Source organism: Lepidochelys kempii, chromosome 9, assembly GCF_965140285.1.
Source record: "Lepidochelys kempii isolate rLepKem1 chromosome 9, rLepKem1.hap1, whole genome shotgun sequence".
In the NCBI taxonomy this organism is placed as follows: Eukaryota; Metazoa; Chordata; order Testudines; family Cheloniidae; genus Lepidochelys; species Lepidochelys kempii.
This window is the reverse complement of record NC_136388.1, coordinates 89,789,446-89,814,205: the sequence shown is the minus strand read 5'-3', so window position 1 is coordinate 89,814,205 and position 24,760 is coordinate 89,789,446. Positions and strand designations below refer to the sequence as shown.

The following is a 24,760-nucleotide window of genomic DNA, read 5'->3' as shown; positions in this document are numbered from 1 at the left end:
TTAGGTTCCAAGTTTCTATCTTTCTGCAAGGCTCACTGTAGGATTGCACAAAGCGGGCTACATGGATTCTTTTAGATCTGTCAGCAGCCTTAGGCACCACTGACCATGTGATTCAATTGTAGACCCTAGCAGGGTGAACTAAGCTGCTCTTGAGTGGCTCTATTCCAGTCTTTTGAGATCATAGAATATCAGGGCTGGAAGGGACCTCAGGAGGTCATCTAGTCCAACCCCCTGCTCAAAGCAGGACCAATCCCCAATTTTTGCCCCAGATCCCTAAATGGCCCCCTCAAGCATTGAGCTCACAACCCTGGGTTTAGCAGGCCAAGGCTCAAACCACTGAGCTATCCCTCCCCGATAACCCAAAGGGTAGTCGTGGACAATTGCTCCTCTGCTCTGGGGCCCGCAGGGATCCATACTGCTACCTCTTTTGCTCTACCCGGTGGCTAAAGTGGTTACACAACATTCAGCTTGATGTCTCCATCGTACCTGACCCAGCTAGAGCAATTAATTTAACTATCCAGTGCTTGGATTAATTTGCGGTTTGGATGAGAGCTGGCTGGCTGTGATTCAGTCCTGGCAAGACTCAGATGTTGTTGGCTATGAGAAGCAAATGGAAGAGTGGACAGAAGGTATATCCCCACCCCTCATTAAAGGAGCATGTCCACCATTAGTAAGACAGGGCACAGCTGGAGCGTGCCGATGGGTCTTGGACTTGTCATGGAATCCAGGTGGTGGTTGTGGCAACCAGCACTTTCCCCCCATATGTGCCTGGCAAAACAAGTGCGACCATCTCTTCCAATGTGGGCCTTGACTTGATTACACATACCTTTGACACCTCACATATAGACTGGGTGTAATGTGATCTATAGAGAAGTATACCACTCAGAAGCTGCAGTTGGTACTGAATGCAGCAGCCTGCTTAATAAGGGGAGTTGCATATTGGAAACATATTAGGCCAGTGCTACATGATCTGCACTGGCTCCCAATAAGCTTCTAGCTGAAATTCAGAGGGTTGGTTTTTAGCTATAAAGCCCTAAACTGTTTGGGATCTTGATGTTTGAGAGACACCTCTCCCACAGCTTCCATACTGATGCAGCGATCAGCAGGGCTGTTCAAGTTGGAACTCCATCAGTGTAAATGACAGCCTTCTCTCCGATGGGTCCTCAGTTTTGGAACACGTTCCCTCCATCACTTCCCCACATTTGTTAACTTTTCAGGCACAAGTCAAAGCCTGTCTTTTTTTCCCTCTTTTCTCCAGTGCTTCTGAGGAAGGGGGGAGGGAGGGGGAAGAGGGGGCTGAGGTAGACATATTTATGAGCAGTCCTTTATTTATGTTGCGATGTTAATTTCTGGCATAGACACCCTGAGCAGAAGAAGGGCCTCAGAGTGTCCATGTTATAAATCTGAAGACATAAATAAATAAATTGCAACCTACCAAGTCCTAAAACATAGCCAAGTGTCATCCTCCCCCGTCACCACGGAGGGAGGACAAAGTTTAGTAATGACTGCCTTTTATTGCCAGAGAACTCAAACAACAAGCAGTTTCATCCATCAGGGATGATGCAGGTTCAAGCAGATAAATGCATACAGTTACCCTATTTCCAACATTAAATAGTAATTAGATTTATATGCAAATTAGGTAGGTCTCTCAGAGTCTTGAAGAATTCCCTCCATTTACTAAGTTCGGGTTCACCCAGATGTTGATGTAAGAGCAGGTGCAAAGAGATCAAAGGGCAAGTATTGCCTAAGCATATCACCTCCTAAAATTCCCATGCTCGGGGAATCTCAGCAGCCAGCCACAGAACAGACTTGTTGGAGCCATTAAAGGAGAAACCCTGGATCTGTTAAAGACAGTGGGAGTTTTGCCATTGATTTCAGCAGAGCTAGGACTTCAATCTCAAAAGAGTGGACATAAAGGGTGATGTTGTGACAAGTCACCACAATAACAACTATGTTTGGACTAACGTCCACCCTTAATTATACTTGCCCAATGCCACTTGAAGTTAACAGGAGTGTGGGAGTGTTTCTGAGGGCAGAACTGGGCCCTTTAACATGTACGACGCTCTTTGCATAATGCATATTTGTATCAGTAGAGCAATGTCGCTGTCTCTTGCAATTTTATCACAAATCTCATGATAGTTGATGTTTTTCTTAAAGACCTAGCTCCTGGAGTCATGGGATTAGGAGATAATCTTTGTTTTGTATTTTTAATTTATTACAATAAATTAGTAGCCCTCGTGGTTGCACAGAAAAGAATTAAAATATGACCAAAGGATCAAAAGCCAGAAAGCAAATAGAGAACGGCACATTTATTTTTTCCCTCACTCGTGATTTTGAAAGGCCTGATTTGTGGTGTTTGAATGCTTGGGGGTGGCAGTGCTGTAAGACAGGATTCCCTGAGGCATTTCCCTTGAGAATAGGGCCAGGCAAGAATAGATCTATGGTGGACCAGTCTCTCTAGAAGGGGAAACATTGAAGTGGAGAGAAGCAAAATTTATTGTGACACTCGGGGAAGGAAAAAACAAAACAAAACAAAAAAAACACACCCTCAAATTTAAGAGAGCTGACAAATATACCCAGATTGGAAGTCCATTGGGATAGGGACCATGGGCCCAATATCCCACTCTGTTACACCAGTTTAATGATTGTGCAACTCCATTGAATGTATTTAGGAATCAAGCCCCATATCTTCATTCTCTGTAAAGCACCATGCACCAAGTAAAGGGTATATATGCACGTAACCCAGGACCGACTTGGTCACAGGGGCATTGTTTCCTGGCAGTCTCCATCTCTTCTCCAGGACAAAGTCACTGTATACAAATGTTAAATAATAGATGAACAAACATTACTATAGGAACTGAATCATAAAAATCATACACACACTCCAATCCCACTGTGATAGCATGAAATCCATTTACGAGAACTGGGAAAGATGCTACCTGCAGCAGAATTGAGTATTATTCATAACAGAATTGAAAATCAAACCCAAGCTCAGCAGATAGACGCTTCCAGTCATTGGGAAGATGCTAAGAAGCAGAACATACACCCACCCACTACCACTTACATTTGTAACCTAAGGAGTTTAATCATTGTACTGAATTAATGTATTTGTCAAGATGATTCCATGCTGAACTCCTAGTTCAAACAAACAAGAGTTGGCTAGAGACAGAGAGTCTCCACCCAACATAGAAAGCCAACAGAAAGAATGCTGAAATCAGAACTCCCGCTATTGAGTAGCAACCACCCAAAAAGGAATTCCCAGAGATTACTATGAAACTTTATGACTCGTTTACCCTATGAAGCCTTGGAAGTAGGATCTGGTCCTAAATCTGTCTGGCATTCAGTTCTGGAGAAGCTGCCAACTGCAATATTTATAAGAAAAGAAGGAAACCCCATCAGAAATTTGAATTGCACTTCAAAAAAACATGACAGAATCCAGCAGCAGGGCCCAATTCTGCTCCCAGTGATCTCAATAGCAAAAATCCATTCATTTAGTAGGTACAGAATTGGGCCGATAATCCTCAATGCATCAGACTTTGTTAATATGAAATAGATTCCCTCTCACCTTTCCTCCCAAGAGATGAGCTTTTCCCCCAGGAAAATATGTGTTTCTATACTTTTGTTGTTGCCTTGAAGTTACTTATTTTAATACAAAAATCTACATCTGCTGGTTTTTATTTAGGCAAATTATAGTCCAGTTTCCAAAAGGTGACATTTTATACACATATATGGATCAATGTCTGTAAAACCCTTTTCTTTTTAAAGAGTACTCACTACTTACTGCTATTATTCTTTATCATTTGTGCTGAGTAGCACTTAGAGACCCCCATATTAAGTTTTTCAGCAATAGACATGAAAGCATTTTACAAATGCTGGTAAACATCATCATTCCTATTCTAAAATGGGGAAACTGAGGCACAGATAGGTTAAGTTACATGCCCAAGGCCACATGGCAAAATCAGTGGCTGTGCTGAGGTTAGGGTACCCAACAATAAGTCAAGTAGTCTACCAATGGATCACTCACCCTCCAATAATTAAGCAAGCCTTAAAACATATGGAAGACACACAAAATCTCAGCACTTGGCCACATGGGAGCACTGTACTAGCCAAAACAACAGCAGCGTGCAGATCTCTGCAGTGTTGACAGGGTTTATGAAAGCTGGCGGGGGAAGTGGGGGTGCCCAGTTTTAGGGTTAAGACTCAAATCTGCATTTCCCCAAGGTTTGTGGGTTGGGTTTAGCTGCAGTGTTCCAGTCCAGGTTCATTTTAACTCCACTCGACTCTGAAGTACCTTGGCTTTGCTGACTCAAGCATAAACTTTCCCCATCATCTCAAGATAGTTTGCATGCATTGTGTTTAATTGAAGTAACAGCTGACATGGCTCACATTCGCTGCTGCTGATCCTCTATGGCCTGACACCGAAGCATCACCGGTCGAGCTGAGACGGACATTGGGCACCCAAATCTATCAGTGCATTGTTTCCCTGCTGCATGTGAAAGCAGAGCAAGGAGTCCAAGTGGCAAGTTGCTGAGTCATAGCTCATTTAAAGAGAGGTGTTGCCTCAGCACGGAGGAGCATCACTGGGGAATCAAAGGTAAAGTTTACTTTGGAATTTCTTAACTTCTGCACAAACCCACAGGGAATGAGGCAGGCATGTCCAGGCAGAGCCCAGTTACTCACCAGCCCATCTTTCTCATCTGGGATTACAGAGAAATGTCTTACATTAAAAAGTAAGATCTGAAATCAGAGATTTTTTTCCAGACATCTGTACACATCAGTGTACACACAGTAGAAGCCTCTTCAAATTCAGAGATCATACAGCACCAGGAAATGCAATAGGGGAACCCAAAAAGAGCTAGACACACTGGCATAGTTCCACAGTCACCTCCCACCCAGTGCATCCGCCTACAGCAGAGGTGTTAGAAGCCGCAAATACAGCCAAGAATCAGAAATATGTTTCACATCCAACTTAAGTAGTGCATTTTTTTTGCAGCCCCTGGCAGCCAAGTCTCTATTGAACCAGGATTTTAAAAAAAAAAAATCCTTCACATAGTTAGAACTTCTAAAAAAAAAAAAAAAAATCCACAAGAAGATATTCCAAACACAGCTGGACCACAACCATGTTTCACAACTGTTTTAAACATTGGGTTTTTTGTTTGGGGGGGGGGGGTATTTATTTTTTTTCCTAGTACAGAGGGCCAAAATGTCACGTGAATTTTACATTGAGCAATTCTGGGGGAGGAATAGAAATCTTATAACAAACCAGCATTCATCCTCAGGGCTTAACATTTCTGCTTCTAAGTATATTTTAGGATCTCTGGAATGGCTTCTCATTAAAAGGGCAGACTTTTGGTCTCTCTCATTTTTAGCCTTAACCTCTCTTCTGCAAAGATCTGTGCAGGGTTTACCCATGTGATTGCCATAGGTAACCTATACAGTCCTTGGGGCGAACATTATTTACTAGCTAGTTCTTGCTCCCCCGTTATATTTCCTCCCCAGTCAAGAAAAAATAAATCATATCGTGACTTTTTTCCTTTAAGTTTTGCTATTGTGAGACTACAGCAAAAAAATGTTAGCAGCCATATATATGAAATCTATATCCATTTCTAATGTTTGCATCACCAGAATATCTGAGCACCAAACAAAACTTCACACTTCTATAACACCTTCCACTAAGGATCTCAAAGTGCTTTATAAACTTCAGATCATTTAGCTCTATACCATCACCTTTTAGAGAGCTGCAAAAAATGAGGCACAAAAAAGTTTATGGCTTGGTTTTCAAAGTTGTTGAACATCTGCTGTTTCCATCAACTTCAACATCTCTGAAAAATCATAGTGACTTGCCAATGAGGCATTTATGGAAGAGCAAGGTCTTTTTTGAATCCAAGTCCCCAAGTCTCATCCTGTACCTTAACCACAAGGCAATCCAGCCTCCATGAATTGAGCATTATCATATTTTCTACTAGCAGAGGGGAGATCCTCCTCACACTCAGGCAGGATTTCACACTCTTGGTCTTGCCAAAATATTTATTAAAATGTGACTTTCCAGTTGAGTTGCATATAGAATATCCTTTCCAATATAATGTAAGGAAACTTGTGCGGATCAAACCTTGGAAATCACTTTCTCCATAAATCATGGCACTATTCTCTTTGCATTTGCAGCCCGGATTGTTTAGCTGTATGTTCACAAAAACATGACTGAGGAAACATCTTCTTGAAGTAGGAACAGATCCAACAGCGAGATTCCCTTGCTGCCAAATGAGCTGGGCTTAGGCATTTTCCGTGAAACCCCTTCATTACTACCGAGACTGCTGAGCAGGCATCACTTTTACAGGCTGCAGCATCAGAGCTTTAAAGAAACAGGATTGGAATAAAGTACAATGTTCTGGGGAAAAAAATAAACAAGAACAAGCAAGTGGAGATAAGAGGATTTCTGCCTTTCATAGTTTACATACTAGGACATCCATCTGTGCTTAATTTTAGAGGAAAAAAAAAAACAGGATCAAATCCTGTCCCTGAAAATACAGAACTGAGTCTCTTAGACTGTATCTGCTCTTTATTCATGAGCCTGGGGAATTTTTTAAAATACTGACTTTGGAGTCTGTTGATCTAATTGCACTCCTTTTTACTCTCTGTGCAAGATGTCTTTTCAGTTACTCCCCTGTTGCAGGAGTCTGTGTAAGACAAGCTCCTTCAATACCAAAGATATTTAAAAAGAAGAAAAAGGAAAATATTATTTGGTGCCAGGAGTTGATATTTCCAAGCATGAATCATCTTCTGTGGCTAGCTACAGAACATACCATAGAATACACTACTTATATCAAGGAATTTGAGATAAAGTTCAGTATGTCCTATCCAGATTATCACTGATTGTTAAAATATATTCGAGAACATACTGAATCTATCCTGTATATTCTGGGTCTTCTCAATGCATGAGCAGACAGACGTGAACTCTTCCTGGAGCATTTGGATTTAAAGGTCATGCCACGTGTCATTCAACAGGTAATTTCCCTTAGATTTGCAACCAGATCAGAGACATAGCTTTGGACCTCAGTGTAACACTGCATTAATCTCCATACAATATATGCAAGCATGTGTACTATATATAGTAGATTGATTAGGATTTTATTAATTTACAAGGATAAATGATGCAATATTCATTCATGTATAAAAATGTGACTTATTTCTGGGGAAAATACCAAGGTCCTAATATGAGGAAATGCTACATTTCTGAAATCTGTTTTTCACACAAAGATTGTAAATCCCAAAATGCAAGATTTTAATGGATCTTGATGAAAAGTGGATTTCTTTTTGAGACAGTATAAGAGACAGGTATTTCCTGTAAAAATACGAGCACAGTCTCTATGTTATAGATTAGGAAACTATGGTTCTTTTGTTTGAAGATATGTAAGGCAGAATCTGAACAAAGCAGCTTTATTTCTACACCTACAACACTGACTTAAGAAAATATGTTAAAAAACCACTAAGTTGTAACAACACAACTCTCTCTCCTTGGTGTCCAGTCAAACACAATTTAAGCCCATCTGCAAGAAAATGTGAGAACGCAATAGAGCAGTGGCATGGTCCAAATGCCTCTACCTGAGTGCTTTGGTGTAGATGTTTACTACAGCAACAGGAAGGGTTCTCCTGTCATCATAGGTAACGCACCTCCCCAAGAGGTGGTAGCTGCATCAATGGAAGAATTCTTCTGTTGACCTCCTGCTGTCTACACTGGGGGTTAACCTGGCTCAACTCTGTTGGTAAGGGTGTGAATAAGGTAAGTTTTCTATGTACCCCTTTTTTCTCCATTCCACTTCTAGGGGCAGATCCAATGCCCACTGTGCGTTGGATCAGGCCCTGTATGCTACTAATGCCTGTGCAAGTATTAGCAATACCATAAAAGACCATTTCAGAGTAGCAGCCGTGTTAGTCTGTATTCGCAAAAAGAAAAGGAGGACTTGTGGCACCTTAGAGATTAACAAATTTATTTAAGCATAAGCTTTCATGAGCTATAGCTCACTTCATCGGACATCTAAGGTGCCACAAGTCCTCCTTTTCTTTCTATAAAAGACCATGTGAAGTTTAATGGGCATGCTTCTCTCACAGTAGTTTCTGACCAATATAGCTCCTTTGGCTTCAGTGGAATTACTCTTGATTTGCACCAGTTTGAGTAAGAGGAGAATCCCCCTCACGTGTCTGGAATTTCCTTATAACCATCAACACCCTAGATATTAACTGAAGAAAAACAAATTCAAAGGTGAAGGTCATGTCTCAAGTAACACCTCGCTGGCCATTGATTTAAGCCATAATACAGGAAGACAGGGAAGTGCAATTCTGGGGAAAGGCTGTCTAACTCCAGTGCCTGAAAACACAAGGCTGAATATAAAGTGAGCACTGACTGCCTCAGAAGAGCAATAAGTTCCCAGAAAGTCTCCTCTGTCAGGCTTTATTGCACTGAGAAAAGGAAGGAAACAGAGAAGTAAAAATCACACCTTTGCATCTAGTTGAAATCGATATCAAATTAGTTGATGTTGGTCAATATCTTGTTTTCTTTATTTCACTTCTTCTAGACATGCTCAGAGATGTAGCATTTGGCCCATACTATAAATTGCAAAATAAATAAAGTGTACAGGGTAACAATGGTACCTCGCACTGATGCAGCATTTTATACCTTCAGAGTGTTTTACAAGCATTAATTTCTACAACCACCATGTGATATATATGGTTACTCCTTACCACTGTTACAGACGGGAAAATGGAGGAAAAGTAATTCAGTGACTTTTCCAACATCTGTTTCAGGAAGGGAATGGTAAGGAATTCCCGATTTCCAGGTCTGTGCTCAGACCACAGCTGTCTCTCACCCTCCCCTTCCATTATGCCTACATCTATAAAAGCAATCAGTCAGAAAGGTATACGTACCACTGAGATGCTATAAAAATGAGTACTCTATAAATATGTAAGATAGAAAGATTTATGTCCATAAACCAGATCTTCAGCTGGTGAAAGTGTAATAATTTGTTGAGTTGCTGCTCTGATGACTGGGAGATCGCCGAGTGATGTGCGATGTGGTAGCCCATATCATAAACAATGGACTACCACAAGGCTCTGTACTTGTGCCAACCCTTTTTAATATTTACATAAGTGACATGCCTCCAACTAAATCATGAAAATTTGGATAGGCAGATGATCTTGCCATGGCAATCCAAGCATCAAACCTCCATGACATTGAAAAAGCATTCACTGAGGGCCTCCAAAATATGGAACAATATTTCCAGAAACGAAGGCTCAAACCAAACCCTGGAAAAACAATAGTAAGCGCATTTCATCTTGATGATAAGAGTGCCAAAACTGCACTGAAAGTTGCTTTCTGTGGTAAAAATGTGCAACACGATTACACTCCAACATATCTCAGAGTGAAACTCGACCGCACCCTCTCCTTCCATGATCATCTTGAGAAGGTAGCTGGAAAGATAAAAACAGGAGCCAACATAATCCAGAAACTAGCAGGTACAACCTGGGGTGTATCAGCATTGCAAACATCTGCAATAGCACTTGTATTTTCAGTAGCTGAATATTGTGCACTGGTATGGAGCAGATGCAGCCACACACGACTTGTGGATACCCAGCTAAATACAGTGATGTGCTGCATCGCAGGAACCCTTAAGTCGACTCTAACACCCTGGCTACCTGTCCTGTCTACTATTGCTCCCCCACCGATACGCCGAACTGCTGCAACATTCTGCAAAGCTCAGCCAACCTGTGAAAACAGAGGTCTTCCTATTCACCAAGGCCTTGACAACGCTCCCCCTCCCTGCAACATTGTAAGTCCCGCAAGCCTTTCTGGGAACATTTGTTTAGACTCACGCAATCAGGCTATGATCAGAACGAGGCTTGGAAAGCAGATTAGGCTAAACAAAAAACTTAAAAAAATAAGCACCTTGTGCCAGATCCCATGCAGAAGGTTTCTGGGTTTGACCTTCCACAGTCATCTTGGTCAACTTGGAACTGAATTCGAACCAGCCATGGTAGATGCAGGTATATAATGTACAAATGGAAAATCAAGGACTCCGCAGCGTGGCTATCTACTGCCCATTTTATAAATAAGGAGGCGGCATTTACTGCAATAAATTCTGCTACTCCTGATGTAGCCATTTGGCTCAATCAACTTCAGGTGAAATTGCAGTTGATTCTCTACACCAGCCATATGAAAGAAGAACTGTGATAGCACCAATGAAGTCAACCAAACTGCCGAGTTAAATTATACTCAATGAAGCTTCACCAATTTGCTTCATCTGAGGATGTGTCCCCTTGAGTCAAGAGTTCTGAAATCATTATATAACAAAACATACCTTGTACAGAAGTAACTTCATGCAGGTTCTCACACAGCACCACACTGGACTAGTCAAATTCCATTTCTGGGAATCTGTAAAGATCAGCAGTTTGTTCCCAACCATCTCTTAAATATGTTGGCATTGTTCCCACAGAAAAGGGAAGACAAAATAATCTACTACATTTCCAATTGCAGGAAAGATACAAACTTCAGCAGCATTTTAAAGCCTAGAACTATTTAGCAAATTTGGGCACCCATTCAGCGAGCAGTACCCTCTGATTTCAATAGGGCTACACATGTTGGAGCTAGGCATGTGGTTAAGTACCTTGCTGAAATGAGATCCTCGCTACTGATCAGAGAAGTTGTGTTGCATGTAAAGGATTTCAATCAAAATCACTCTAATTAGGTGCCCATTGCTTTTAGTATCTCAGTTGTCTTAATGTGGGGCTTAATTGATGCTTAGAGCCTTGCTCAAGCTCTCTTGGAGTGAATTTCACCCTGCATGCACAGGAATCAGCTTAACTTTGTTAGTCCTGGTAATATGATTAACTTTTGATGCAGATACACTGATTTTAGCTACAGATTCTTTTCTGCTACTAGATTTAATAAAGTAACTTCCATACAGAGAGATACCAGTCAACTATAAACTTAGAGTAACAGGAAAATAAGAATAAGAGGAGTTTTTAGTGTCATCATATTTAACTAGAGAGTCTTCCTCTATCTCCTTCAGGTTATTAGGTCCCATTAAAGCAGGTAGGCCCAGATTCTCTCTCACAAGAAGTTTCCATTTGGTGCAGTGAGAGAGGGGATCATATGCTCAAGGCAAATCTTTTCTGCATTGGTTAGAGTAGCCTGGGAGCTGCTGTAATTTGTGCCAGCTGGCAATGGTCCCCGAGGAACTATATACCACCTGGGGATAAGCCAGAGCAAAGTACTGATACCATTACTTGGAGGCCAGGTGTGGGGAGTGGTGCAAGAACCAGGTGTACTGGTTCTGCCCCCAGCTGAGAGTTCCCCCCACACCAGGAAAATTCTTAGACAGTCCTTAATGTTTTAAAGGCCTTTAACATATCATTTGAATTCCAGGCCCTTCTAATATTTTAAAGCAACCAAAAGATACAACTGCCGAGTTAAATTATGGAAGGACTTTTATAGTTTGTTACCTTCGGTATCACAATATTCCATATTGTACTATTTGCACATAATGGGTAAGGGTCAAGATTTCACTGAGACAAATGAAACTAAGTATTAAAATTAATGAGTCTTTTGGAGCAGCAACAGTACCAGCCTTTTCCCAGGACTGTGCATAGTATTGTCACTATGAATTGATAGATTATTGCCAAATATAACAGAAAACATTATTACAGTCGCCCCAGGGAAATACAATGGAAGAGTGTTACGGACTAACAACGCTGCACACCACATACAATGACAACATGGTCTGAGTTCTTACAAAGCTAAAGTTTGATTCCACTCTGAAAAAGCAACCCTGCTAAAGTGTTAAAAGTTGCAGTTTATTGTCTTTCTAATTAACTCTCTCTATATGTAAAAATGCTTTCCTGCCTATCTGCTAGCCCTGTTAACTGAAAGTCAAACTGAGATTTTTCTGATAGCAGAAGTAAAAAGTCAGCATATATGACTCTTATACACAGAGGGGTGAGATCTGGTGAGTGAGAGTATGCTGTTTTTCATTAGTCACTTTTCTAACCCCACTCACATGCACAAAAGTGGGTGTGGTATAACTTCTAATGCAGATTCTTTAGACCCATACTATAGCAATAGCAGGCTTGCTCTCCTTCTGTCTCATCATCTCTCTAATTAAGATGGTTGTTACATTGCTTATATTTTGATATTATCTTTTTAATTAGATTAACTTAATTCTACAGACTTGACAAATCAGCTAAAGCAAGAATTTCAGAGATAAAACTCAGATTTCCTTTGCTTTAAGCTGATTTACAATAAGAACCTTAACATTTTTAATGTATTTTCTTCCCTAATAAGCTATTGTTTTTAATTATTGAAGAACCCACTAGCCAGCAGCCTTGGGGGTCTAACATTCATTAAATCCACTCTTCAGTCATCACAATGGTAAGGTAAGAAAGCACAAAAGATGAATTCCAACAAAGGAAATTGGTACTGAAACATAAACCCTTAAAGAAACATATACTGGCAGTTAGTAATACATGTATAAATGGTTTAACATTCCTCCACTTCTTGTATAATTATTGTTCCTATACTGAAGAAACACAGAGGTGAGGAAGAACACGGTGCAGTTGGCCAAGGTGTTGTGCTGAGATTTTGAATTCCAGTCTCTAATGTTGGGTTGCTATGTTATTTTCAAAAAGAAGGACCGGACACTGGGGGCAGTTATAGGGGGCAGACTTTAAAGCCCAGGTGCAGAGCGGAAGTCTGTAGACAAGGTCTTTCTTAACTCTTTTGAAGTCAAAGTCTGGAGGATGTTTACAAAAGGCTTTCATAAGTGCTGTCATAAGGCAGTTACTATGTAGTATCTTCTGTTGATCTTATTAACCTTCTGTTGACCTAATGCAGTGGCTCTCAACCTTTCCAACCTACTGTACCCCTTTCAGGAGTCTGATTTGTCTTCTGTACACTTAACTTAGAAATTACTTGCTTACAAACTCAGACATAAAAACACAAAAGTGTCACAGCATACTATTACTGAAAAATTACTTACTTTCTCATTACCACCATATAATTATAAATCAATTGGAATGTACATATTGTACTTACATTTCAGTGTATATAGAGCAGTATAAACAAATCATTGACCGTATGACATTTTAGTTTGTACTGACTTCACTAGTGCTTTTTAAGTAACCTGTGGTAAAATTAGGTAAATAGCTAGATGAGTTGATGTACTCCCTGGAAGACCTTAGCGTACCACCATGGGTACACGTGGAGAACCACTGATCTAATGGACAGGAGGTTTTTCATATCCCACTCTCTGTATATCATGGTTCTATCTCTTTTTTTTAAACTGAGATTTGAAGGATAAGCTAGACAAATCCACAGTGTCCCATGTGGTGCCCTAACATGTTAAATCAATTCATGCCAGACTTGAATATAACATGTACTGTAGCTGGAGAACCAAGAATGAAATCAAGAAAGCACCATTCACTCCCCAGTTTGGTACATGTTCCCGGATAATTATATTCATAACTTTGCACTACTAGAGCTTCTTTAAAAGGAGACTCTCAGAGCACTTCACAATCACCCAGAAGAAGAGCTCTGTGTAGCTTGAAAGCTTGTCTCTTTCACCAACAGAAGTTGGGCCAGTAAAAGATATTATCTCACCCACCTTGTCCCTCTAATATCCTGGGATCAACACAGCTACAACGATGATACTGAACCCCTTCTCCCAGAAAGGTAGGGGAGCCTACCCCCCAAAAAAACAATGAGATGTGGGCATGGGGTAGGATCTGACTTGGGAATACCTAACACCTGCCTCTACTTTGAAAAGGTCAAAGTGCTTATTAAAAACAGGGGTGGGAGAACCTGTCCCCCTTAAGCCTCTCAGGCAGTGGGATGCCTCTGGGCTTACAGATGGGTATTCTAAGGGGACCTGGCAAAGCTTTGCAAACAGATGGTTTATTCACTGAAAAACATTATTTTTAAGAAGTCAAAACACTTTAATTCAGCCTTTTCTAAATGAAACATTTCAACTTTCTTTTCAAATTGCAGAGTTATGTTAGAAAATTGCCTAGATGTATTTAAAAACAACAACAACAAAAAAACACTGGAAACTAAACTAAACTCAAAATATCTTTTCAGCCAAACAAAATGTTCTCATTTTGGGTAGAACTAAAAATTTTGTTTGGGATGGAAGCACTTCTTTTCTGTTTTTTTATTTCAGTGAGAAAAGCCAAAAATATTTCATTTCCTACAACTAATTTTTCTCCCGGTTTAGTTTGGCTAACAAATTGAAAAATCATTCTTCACTCAGCTCTAATCCTGAGTCACAGAGGTAAAACTCCCACTGACTTTGTAATTAAATGCTAAACTGTATGATACTGTTCAGCAGCTACCTGGTGCTCTGTGTGTAATTTACCTTATCTGAGACCAGATCAGCCATACCTGGGCAGTGCATTAAAGGATCTTAGAGTGAACATCTCATGCATCTTTCTGGAATGGAAGCTCTGTGGGGAGTCCACATCTGGGACAGAGCCTGACCTGCAATCTACTGGGTACAATCAGTACCTGACCCACGTCACTGGGAAAAGTAGCAGGCCCTGTGTGATTTGCTTCAAGTCACACAGGAAGTCAGCAGCAGGGCTGGGAAAAGAGACCAGATTGCTTGACTCCTAGCCCCATGGTGTAACACTGGACAAAGCTCCTTACTTACACAGAAGGGGCTGCATCTAACTCTCTTAGGGAAGCTGAAAGTGTTTTAAAAGCAGCCTAGTCATTCAATAGAACACAAATTGGTAAAATAAATAAGGGCAGAGTTAGTCAACAGGATTAACCCCTTCACTGCTAGCAGGGGTCACTTAAATCAATGGAACATCAGGACATTCTTCTAAAGGACAACTGCAGTGGAAAAACTGATTTTATGGAGATAGTCTACTTTCAACCAATGCTATGTCAACTTTTCCAGCAAACACAGGCAATAATATCGAACCAACTCCTATGAATTATGGTAGCCTCCATTTATTAGTAAATTTTAATCAAACTGAAATGAGATATATATTGCAGTAGAGAGAAATAATTAATAGATCCAGATATGCAAATCTGGTAGTTACAGAAAATGGCTTTGTGAGAGCAGTGCTTGTTGTATAACTCAACAGTAAATAGCCCAGATGAGATCAGCTGTGGGGGTGCGGTCAAAGCCATCAGAAAAATAAACCCACCTGCACTAGCTTCCATTTTTCTTTTGAAGGGTTAAGAAGCTTCTTATAAAGAGGCTGTGAAATTAGCTCCATGTTATTGTAAACTGCCAAAGCACTAGGGAGCACTACTGCCAACCCTAAACCTTTAAAAATCATGAATTAGGCTTCAATAAAATTATGAGATTAAAACAACTCATGATTTTTAAACCAAAAAATAATATGGGGGTGATATTTGTCTTCTAGTTTCTGAGCCCTTGGGAGGGTACGTTCAGTTCAGATTTTCAAGTCTTTCTCCACAAAGGTAGAAACTTAGATATTTTTGTTTTTAATGAAAGCTCTGATTGTCACATAATCCCTTTTATTAGAGCATAAGCTTTTGTGAGCTACAGCTCACTTCTTCAGATGCATATCGTGGAAACTGCAGCAGGCTTTATATATACACAGAGAATATGAAACAATACCTATTCCCACCCCACTGTCCTGCTGGTAATAGCTTATCTAAAGTGATTTCCAGCACAAATCCAGGTTTTCTCACCCTCCACCCCCCCACACAAATTCACTCTCCTGCTGGTGATAGCCCATCCAAAGTGATAACTCTTTACACAATGTGCATGACAATTAAGCTGGGCTATTTCCTGCATAAATCCAGGTTCTCACATCCCCCCCACCCCCATACACACACAAACTCACTCTCCTGCTGGTAATAGCTCATCCAAACTGACCACTCTTCAAGTTAAAATCCAAGTTAAACCAGAACATCTGGGGGGGGGGGGTAGGAAAAAACAAGAGGAAACAGGCTACCTTGCATAATGACTTAGCCACTCCAAGTCTCTATTTAAGCCTAAATTAATAGTATCCAATTTGCAAATGAATTCCAATAGGTGCTGTTGTCGTCATGAATAGGTCGGAATATGAACAAGAGGCTGCTCGGCAGCTCTCCAACATGAGTTTCTACAAGCCATTACCCTCTGATCCCACTGAGAGTTACCAAAAGCAACTACAGCATTTGCTCAAGAAACTTCCTGAAAAAGCACAAGATCAAATCCGCACAGACACACCCCTGGAACCCCGACCTGGGATATTCTATCTACTACCCAAGATCCATAAACCTGGAAATCCTGGGCGCCCCATCATCTCAGGCATTGGCACCCTGACAGCAGGATTGTCTGGCTATGTAGACTCCCTCCTCAGGCCCTACGCTACCAGCACTCCCAGCTACCTTCGAGACACCACTGACTTCCTGAGGAAACTACAATCCATCGGTGATCTTCCTGATAACACCATCCTGGCCACTATGGATGTAGAAGCCCTCTACACCAACATTCCACACAAAGATGGACTACAAGCCGTCAAGAACACTATCCCCGATAATGTCACGGCTAACCTGGTGGCTGAACTTTGTGACTTTGTCCTTACCCATAACTACTTCACATTTGGGGACAATGTATACCTTCAGATCAGCGGCACTGCTATGGGTACCCGCATGGCCCCACAGTATGCCAACATTTTTATGGCTGATTTAGAACAACGCTTCCTCAGCTCTCGTCCCCTAAAGCCCCTACTCTACTTGCGCTATATTGATGACATCTTCATCATCTGGACCCATGGAAAAGAAGCCCTTGAGGAATTCCACCATGATTTCAACAATTTCCATCCCACCACCAACCTCAGCCTGGTCCAGTCCACACAAGAGATCCACTTCCTGGACACTACAGTGCTAATAAACAATGGTCACATAAACACCACCCTATACCGGAAACCTACTGACCGCTATTCCTACCTGCATGCCTCCAGCTTTCACCCTGACCACACCACACGATCCATCGTCTACAGCCAAGCTCTGCGATACAACCGCATTTGCTCCAACCCCTCAGACAGAGACAAACACCTACAAGATCTCTGTCAAGCTTTCTTACAACTACAATACCCACCTGCAGAAGTAAAGAAACAGATTGATAGAGCCAGAAGAGTTCCCAGAAGTTACCTACTACAGGACAGGCCTAACAAAGAAAATAACAGAACGCCACTAGCCGTCACCTTCAGCCCCCAACTAAAACCCCTCCAACGCATTATTAAGGATCTACAACCTATCCTAAAGGATGACCCAACACTCTCACAAATCTTGGGAGACAGGCCAGTCCTTGCCTACAGACAGCCCCGCAACCTGAAGCAAATACTCACCAACAACCACATACCACACAACAGAACCACTAACCCAGGAACTTATCCTTGCAACAAAGCCCGTTGCCAACTGTGCCCACATATCTATTCAGGGGACACCATCACAGGGCCTAATAACATCAGCCACACTATCAGAGGCTCGTTCACCTGCACATCCACCAATGTGATATATGCCATCATGTGCCAGCAATGCCCCTCTGCCATGTACATTGGTCAAACTGGACAGTCTCTACGTAAAAGAATAAATGGACACAAATCAGATGTCAAGAATTATAACATTCATAAACCAGTCGGAGAACACTTCAATCTCTCTGGTCACGCGATCACAGACATGAAGGTCGCTATCTTAAAACAAAAAAACTTCAAATCCAGACTCCAACGAGAAACTGCTGAATTGGAATTCATTTGCAAATTGGATACTATTAATTTAGGCTTAAATAGAGACTTGGAGTGGCTAAGTCATTATGCAAGGTAGCCTGTTTCCTCTTGTTTTTTCCTACCCCCCCCCCCCAGATGTTCTGGTTTAACTTGGATTTTAACTTGAAGAGTGGTCAGTTTGGATGAGCTATTACCAGCAGGAGAGTGAGTTTGTGTGTGTATGGGGGTGGGGGGGATGTGAGAACCTGGATTTATGCAGGAAATAGCCCAGCTTAATTGTCATGCACATTGTGTAAAGAGTTATCACTTTGGATGGGCTATCACCAGCAGGAGAGTGAATTTGTGTGGGGGGGTGGAGGGTGAGAAAACCTGGATTTGTGCTGGAAATCACTTTAGATAAGCTATTACCAGCAGGACAGTGGGGTGGGAATAGGTATTGTTTCATATTCTCTGTGTATATATAAAGCCTGCTGCAGTTTCCACGATATGCATCTGAAGAAGTGAGCTGTAGCTCACGAAAGCTTATGCTCTAATAAATTGGTTAGTCTCTAAGGTGCCACAAGTCCTCCTTTTCTTTTTGCGAATACAGACTAACAGGGCTGTTACTCTGAAACCTGACATAATCCCTTGACTCCAAGAGCTGAGGCTTTAAGAAAAACACCAATTATCATGAGACAAGTGATAACACTGTAGGCATTGGCAACACTGAGTAATATTGTTTAAAATAGTTCCTGTTATTGGAGTTAATTACATATCTCATCTGCAGCTACGTGAGGAGGTATTTTCCAGTTGTAACCTGTAGCACTCATTCTATTGCATATACAAGTTATCAGCAAAAGGTGTGGCGATAAACCTTCCCAGATCAAGACAAACTTATTTGTCTCTCTGTTTAAATTGCACTGTAGATTGGTCTTAAATAAGACACAGTAACTTGTTAGAGTCTTATTGGAAAAACTGCTTTCCAATTAAAACAGATGGTAAATAACAAGCCCTTATGCAAATTGTTCTAATTACTTTTGAAGTCACTGATCAGTTTCAAATGAGGTCTATGCTTGTGTCATTGGCATTGCGTTTGAAAATTATTTCAGAATTAACAACTGTGTGCACGCATGATTCAGGATAACACTGGTGGCCCACTGTGCACGATAGAGTGTATAACGTGGACGCTGGTCACACTCCTATGTTTGAGTTGTCATTACACAGCTTGATGTTCACATTATATAACTACAGATTTTGAAACCAACCACATGGTAAACACAGGCTGTAGTATAAAGCCAAAGATTAATGAAAATCCTCAGAAAAACACTCGCTGGGCCTCTGTTCATTTTCTTTAGTTTCATTTTAAAACTATTTTAAAATGATTCAGCAATACGGATGAAAAATCCTGACCGGAAGGCTTAGAGGAATTACAGCAAAGATTATGCAGTATTGATTATAGATGCAAGAATGTTTATTTGTTAGCACCAAACATATTAGACTTTCTCCCATAGAATCCATCCAGAATAATCATGTAATGAGAATGAGACAAATACTGTTCAGTGCATCTTCATTTTCTCCATTGTTCAGAATTAAGTAACATTCTAACCCTTTCTTCAACAGTTATTCATGATCTTGACATTTTCATCTGTCAGCATCATCTAATTGCGAAACATTCCAAATAAGCGGACTTTTCTTGTATCAATAACAAGGGTTCTGAATGCAGGATCATTCTTCATTTCTTTCCTCCCTGTCTCCCCACCCTCTTCTTGGTAAATGAAGAGGCTAAACAGCCCTTTGGTAGGTATATTTTGTCTGCAGCAAATATACCAACTGATAAATTAAGACAAATTTGGAGAACAGACAAACATTAATTTTGAATCTGAAGTCTGTGGTAATATTTGCACTAGCACTAGTAAATCTTCTGAAGTCCTGAGGCTTACACTAAGACAGCAAAATTAATTTATCATGACTACTGGATCCCAGAGAGACTGGGAAGAGTGGATATTGATTGCACAATATGTGGCAATGGCTAAAAAGACTGTATTATAGGTCCCAAATTACAAGTAATGTTTGTGTAATCAAATCTGCACTGGGCATCTAGGAATCTTAGACATTTGGTTTTAACAAAATTTCACTGAGCATTAGAATGAAAACTCAAGCAAACGACAGTGGAGAAAAACATCTCATTTTCAACCCGTATAGTGATAAACACATGAAGATATTTAGTCTCTGCTGCTGGAGCATCTAATTAAAATTTAGTTACATAGTGAAAATCAGAGTGCAATCTGCACTGTACTGTTAATATATATGTGTTGTACATACATTTACATTATGCATATATAAAGCCCAAGTTAAGGAGGTGCTGAGCAACTCCCACCTAAGTAAATAAGGTGGGAGTTGGTCAGCACCTAAGTAAATCAGAATTGAGGGCACAATTGAGGGCTAAAGAGTTATGGGTTCGAATCCTACACCAGGATTTAACTTCATACCCAGTCTGTGAGGATGTGGTCTTTTTGATCAAATATTTAGGGGCTCAATCTTGCAAAGAGCTGAGGACTCTGACCTGATGTTGCACAGCATTGAACATGTACTTAACTTTAGGCATATGAGCAATTTCACTGACGTCAATGGAACTACTCATGTACTCAGCACCTTTCAGGCTCAAGCCCAAAGTAAGGTATTTGGTTCAACAATAGTCCCAACAGTGCACATTGTATAGTGTTATGCAAAAAATAATAATAATAATAATAATCAAGCCGCATCTTGCTGACAGAAACACCCACTCACAGAAAGTGGTTTCAGTCATGTGTGACCATTTGTTTTTCATTGTATGAATTTTGCAGCAATAGCACCTATATATCCACATTTCCTATAATATAACACGTCACCTGCATGCATACAAAGGTATTATTACATGCTTTTCGGGGGGGGCTGCTGCAGTGGAGAGAGTGGAAATCATGAGTATCTGAAGCTGGCCCTGCAAATATCAGAAAAGCAATTTTAATGCTTTAAATGGCATTACTTAAAAGCCCCCTCTAGCAGAACCTGCTGCTTCTAAGGCATGCAAACTATAGAAGCTTCACATGCCAAGGCGATAGCAGGCAGATATCAAAGATCAAAAAGAAAGCCACAAAAGCCACAGCAGGGGACTGCAAGGCTGCCCAGGGGGAGCAGTTTATGTAAATGAGTTTCCTCCCTCCCACAGTCCAAAACTGTGTACCACCTTCAAAACTAATAAGGCCCCAGTTCTGCAGTGAGCTAATGCAGAGCTCCATTGTCATCATGGCACTCCATGTGGGTATACAGGGGTTCACCCACACCCAGGTCTTAACAAGATCAGCACCTAAGCAACATTGGGACTCATCAGAATGGCTGTCAGGGCTGTTGCACTTCTTCAAGGCCTACCTTTAAGGAAAATGGTGTGACTACACAGGATTACGTAGAGGGAATGATTTGTTGGGTGAAGTAGGGCCATACTGAGGAAGACTGTGTGCACCTTGCTACCCAGGTACATGCACATGGTGCATGTGTAGGGCATGCTCCTAAGAAATCTGTCTCACATGAGTAATTCTTATTCACACAAGCATTCCCAATTGAAATCAATAAAACTATTTGCATGAATAAGGACTAACTCACAGGATGGGTGGTTAGCAAGGAGCAAGCTCTTAAACTGGGGATCGCATCAGAAAAGTGATGCTTAAACAAATGGCACAGTAGATGTGGTTCCCTAGCACTTGTGATTACAGATCATTTGTTCAGTTTACAAGATGAGAGGATTTTTCTTAACGTCTGTGTGGCAAACCCATCCTGAGACCTGAAAGTCAAGTTGGGTTCCTTCTGTGTATTATAGCACAGTATTAAAGATTACACACTTGGGATTTAATGGACAATATTATTGATGATGCATGAGGCAGAATAAAATCCAGCTCATTCCCCAGTAAGCATGTTGGCCCTGTGGGGCTAACATAAGTTAAACACTGGTTTAGAGCATAAAGTACAAAGAGCTGACTCAAAGACACATGAAACAATATTCTGAGAAAGATGGTGCCAGTTTTACATATGATAAAAACTCAGTAATTCACATGAATGACAGGAAGACACTAACCAATACAGTACATGAGCAATGAATATAACCAAGGATGTACTTTATTTATTTGACAAAATGTCATTTAATTTTAATTATTTATTTTACTTCATCACATTTAAACATTAGTGTTCTGTGGTATAAATTAACAAAGTAAAATTTTAGTAGAACAGGCTTAATAGAAGCCTCACTACAGTGGCCTACTGTTAAATCTTTGCTAAGAAGTGGGTAGAGCAAACCCACCAATTTCCTTGTGTGGGCTGTAAGACTGTCTGATTTCATGTGGGTATTATAAGGTGTGCATTGATGAACCCATTTTGGTGTTCACTTATGGGCCTGATATTGCAGCCATTCTGTACATACTGCATAATTGAGCTCTGAATCAGTAAGGAAAGTAACATACCACACATGCAAGTTAAGTGTGATATGCATACATGCAACTTCCGCAATATCACTCGTCAAGACTTTTTATTATTTCTTTAACTTTTTTTCCTTTGAATTTAGTAAAATGCTAATTTTTCCCTAAATACTATGGATATGTCAACTTTAGATCCAAACTCTGGCCCCAATTCTGCAGACACTTCTGTCTGAAAGTAACTTGGCACATGTGAGTAATTCCATTGACTTCAATGGACTACTCTCCTATGTAAAATTAAGCACATGTATAAGTGCGTGCAGGGATGTGGCCTACAGACAACTTAATAGTGGCTAGAAAGAACTGTACTAGAATCATAAAAAGAAAAGGAGGACTTGTGGCACCTTAGAGATTAACCAATTTATTTGAGCATAAGCTTTCGTGAGCTACAGCATCCGATGAAGTGAGCTGTAGCTCACGAAAGCTTATGCTCAAATAAATTGGTCAGTCTCTAAGGTGCCACAAGTACACCTTTTCTTTTTGCAAATACAGACTAACACAGCTGCTACTCTGAAACTAGAATCATAGAATATCAGGGTTGGAAGGGACCTCAGGAGGTCATCCAGTCCAACCCCCTGCTCAAAGCAGGACCAATCCCCAACTACATCATCCCAGCCAGGGCTTTGTCAAGCCTGACCTTAAAAACTTCTAAGGAAGGAGATTCCACCACCTCCCTAGGTGACACATTCCAGTGCTTCACCACCCTCCTAGTGAAAAAGTTTTTCCTAATATCCAACCTAAACCTCCCCCACTGCAACTTGAGACCATTACTCCTTGTTCTGTCATCTGCTACCACTGAGAACAGTCTAGATCCATCCTCTTTGGAACCCCCTTTCAGGTAGTTGAAAGCAGCTATCAAATCCCCCCTCATTCTTCTCTTCCGTAGACTAAACAATCCCAGTTCCCTCAGCCTCTCCTCATAAGTCATGTGTTCCAGTCCCCTAATCATTTTTGTTGCCCTCCGCTGGACGTTTTCCAATTTTTCCACATCTTTCTTGTAGTGTGGGGCCCAAAACTGGACATAGTACTCCAGATGAGGCCTCACCAATGTCGATTAGAGGGGAATGATCACGTCTCTCGATCTGCTTGCAATACCCCTACTTATACATCCCAAAATGCCATTGGCCTTCTTGGCAACAAGGGCACACTGTTGACTCATATCCAGCTTCTCGTCCACTGTAACCCCTAGGTCTTTTCTGCAGAACTGCTGCCGAGCCATTCGGTCCCTAGTCTGTAGCGGTGCATGGGATTCTTATGTCCTAAGTGCAGGACTCTGCACTTGTCCTTGTTGAACCTCATCAGATTTCTTTTGGCCCAATCCTCTAATTTGTGTAGGTCCCCCTGTATCCTATCCCTGCCCTCCAGTGTATCTACCTCTCCTCCCAGTTTAGTGTCATCTGCAAAGTTGCCCAGGGTGCAATCCAGGCTATCCTCCAGATCGTTAATGAAGATATTGAACAAAACCAGCCTGAGGACCGACCCTATAATAAAGGCATAGTCATACATTGGACCAGGAGGGCTAGAGAGGGAAATGAGTGCTAGTCAGCTAGAATATCAGGAACTTTTTTCTCCATTGTTCTCTGCTCCTTTGGTTTGAGTATTTAGGTTTGTTGTCCTCTGGCAGCTTGTTACTGAACAGATTTGCTGAGCCTGTACCATGGGTTTCAGATGGCTAAAGATGTTCCTTGGCTCAAACAAAGGGTGCTTTAAAATTAGGAGTATCCCGCGGAGAGGAGCAGTGGGATGCACTCACACACACTCAGCTCTACCAGGAAATCAGAGGGCGGATGGTACCGAGCCTTTCGGTGTCAGTGGCCTCCAGCTCTAATCTCTCCGCCTCCCTAGACACTTAAAATAGACATAGGGAGCCTTTTGACATCCTGAGCACTGGCAGCACCGGCTGCATTAACCCTGGCAGCAAAGATTAAATGCAAAAGGCACCGGGGTGAGGAAAGAACCAGCGACCCAGCTGGCAACGGGGAGTCCACGGTGCCCCTCACAGGCTCACCCCAGCGCCTGCCTCCGCCCCCCCGAACTGGGGGACCCCCATTCCCAATGCCCCCCCCGGCTCCCAAGCCCCCACCTGGGGGCTGTACACGCGCCGAGCTCCTCACCTCTGGCCTGGCGAGGGCCCCCCCCCAAGACCCGACCTGAAGCCGGCACAGGCTCCGAGGCGCCGGCCTCTCCCCCCGGTGCAGGGTCCCTGGGTGGGAGCGCCCGGCTCCCCCCAGCACCGCACCCCGAAGCCGGGGGCAGAGCGCAGGCTGGGGCACGGTCCCTCCGCAGGGCTCCTGCGCTCAGCCCCTACCCCAGCAGGAGAGCGCCCCGCACGGGGCTTGGCATCCCGGCCAGCCCGGCTTCCCCCCCCCCCCCCCCGCCGCCGCCGCCGCCGCCCGCGCCCGCTGGGACCCGCAGCCCCTACTCACAGGCGGGGACCCTAGGCGCGTCCGGCGCTTCCCTCTGCCGGGGCTCCGTGCGCTCCGCGCCGCCGGAGCGGCCAGTCGCCGCCCAGTGGCCTCCCCAGCCTAGCGGGCGGGGCAGCGTCT

At 42.0% G+C, this 24,760-nt stretch overlaps 1 protein-coding gene across 1 annotated transcript in view; it reads right to left on the bottom strand.

Annotated features, from left to right (window-relative positions):
• KIAA1210 (KIAA1210 ortholog) overlaps positions 1-24,760 on the bottom strand; it is a 92,956-nt gene extending 68,196 nt beyond the window's left edge. Inside the window, exon 1 of the mRNA XM_073361358.2 lies at positions 24,641-24,760. The gene's annotated coding sequence lies outside the window, so the exon portion shown is untranslated. The remainder of the gene's footprint in view (positions 1-24,640) is intronic.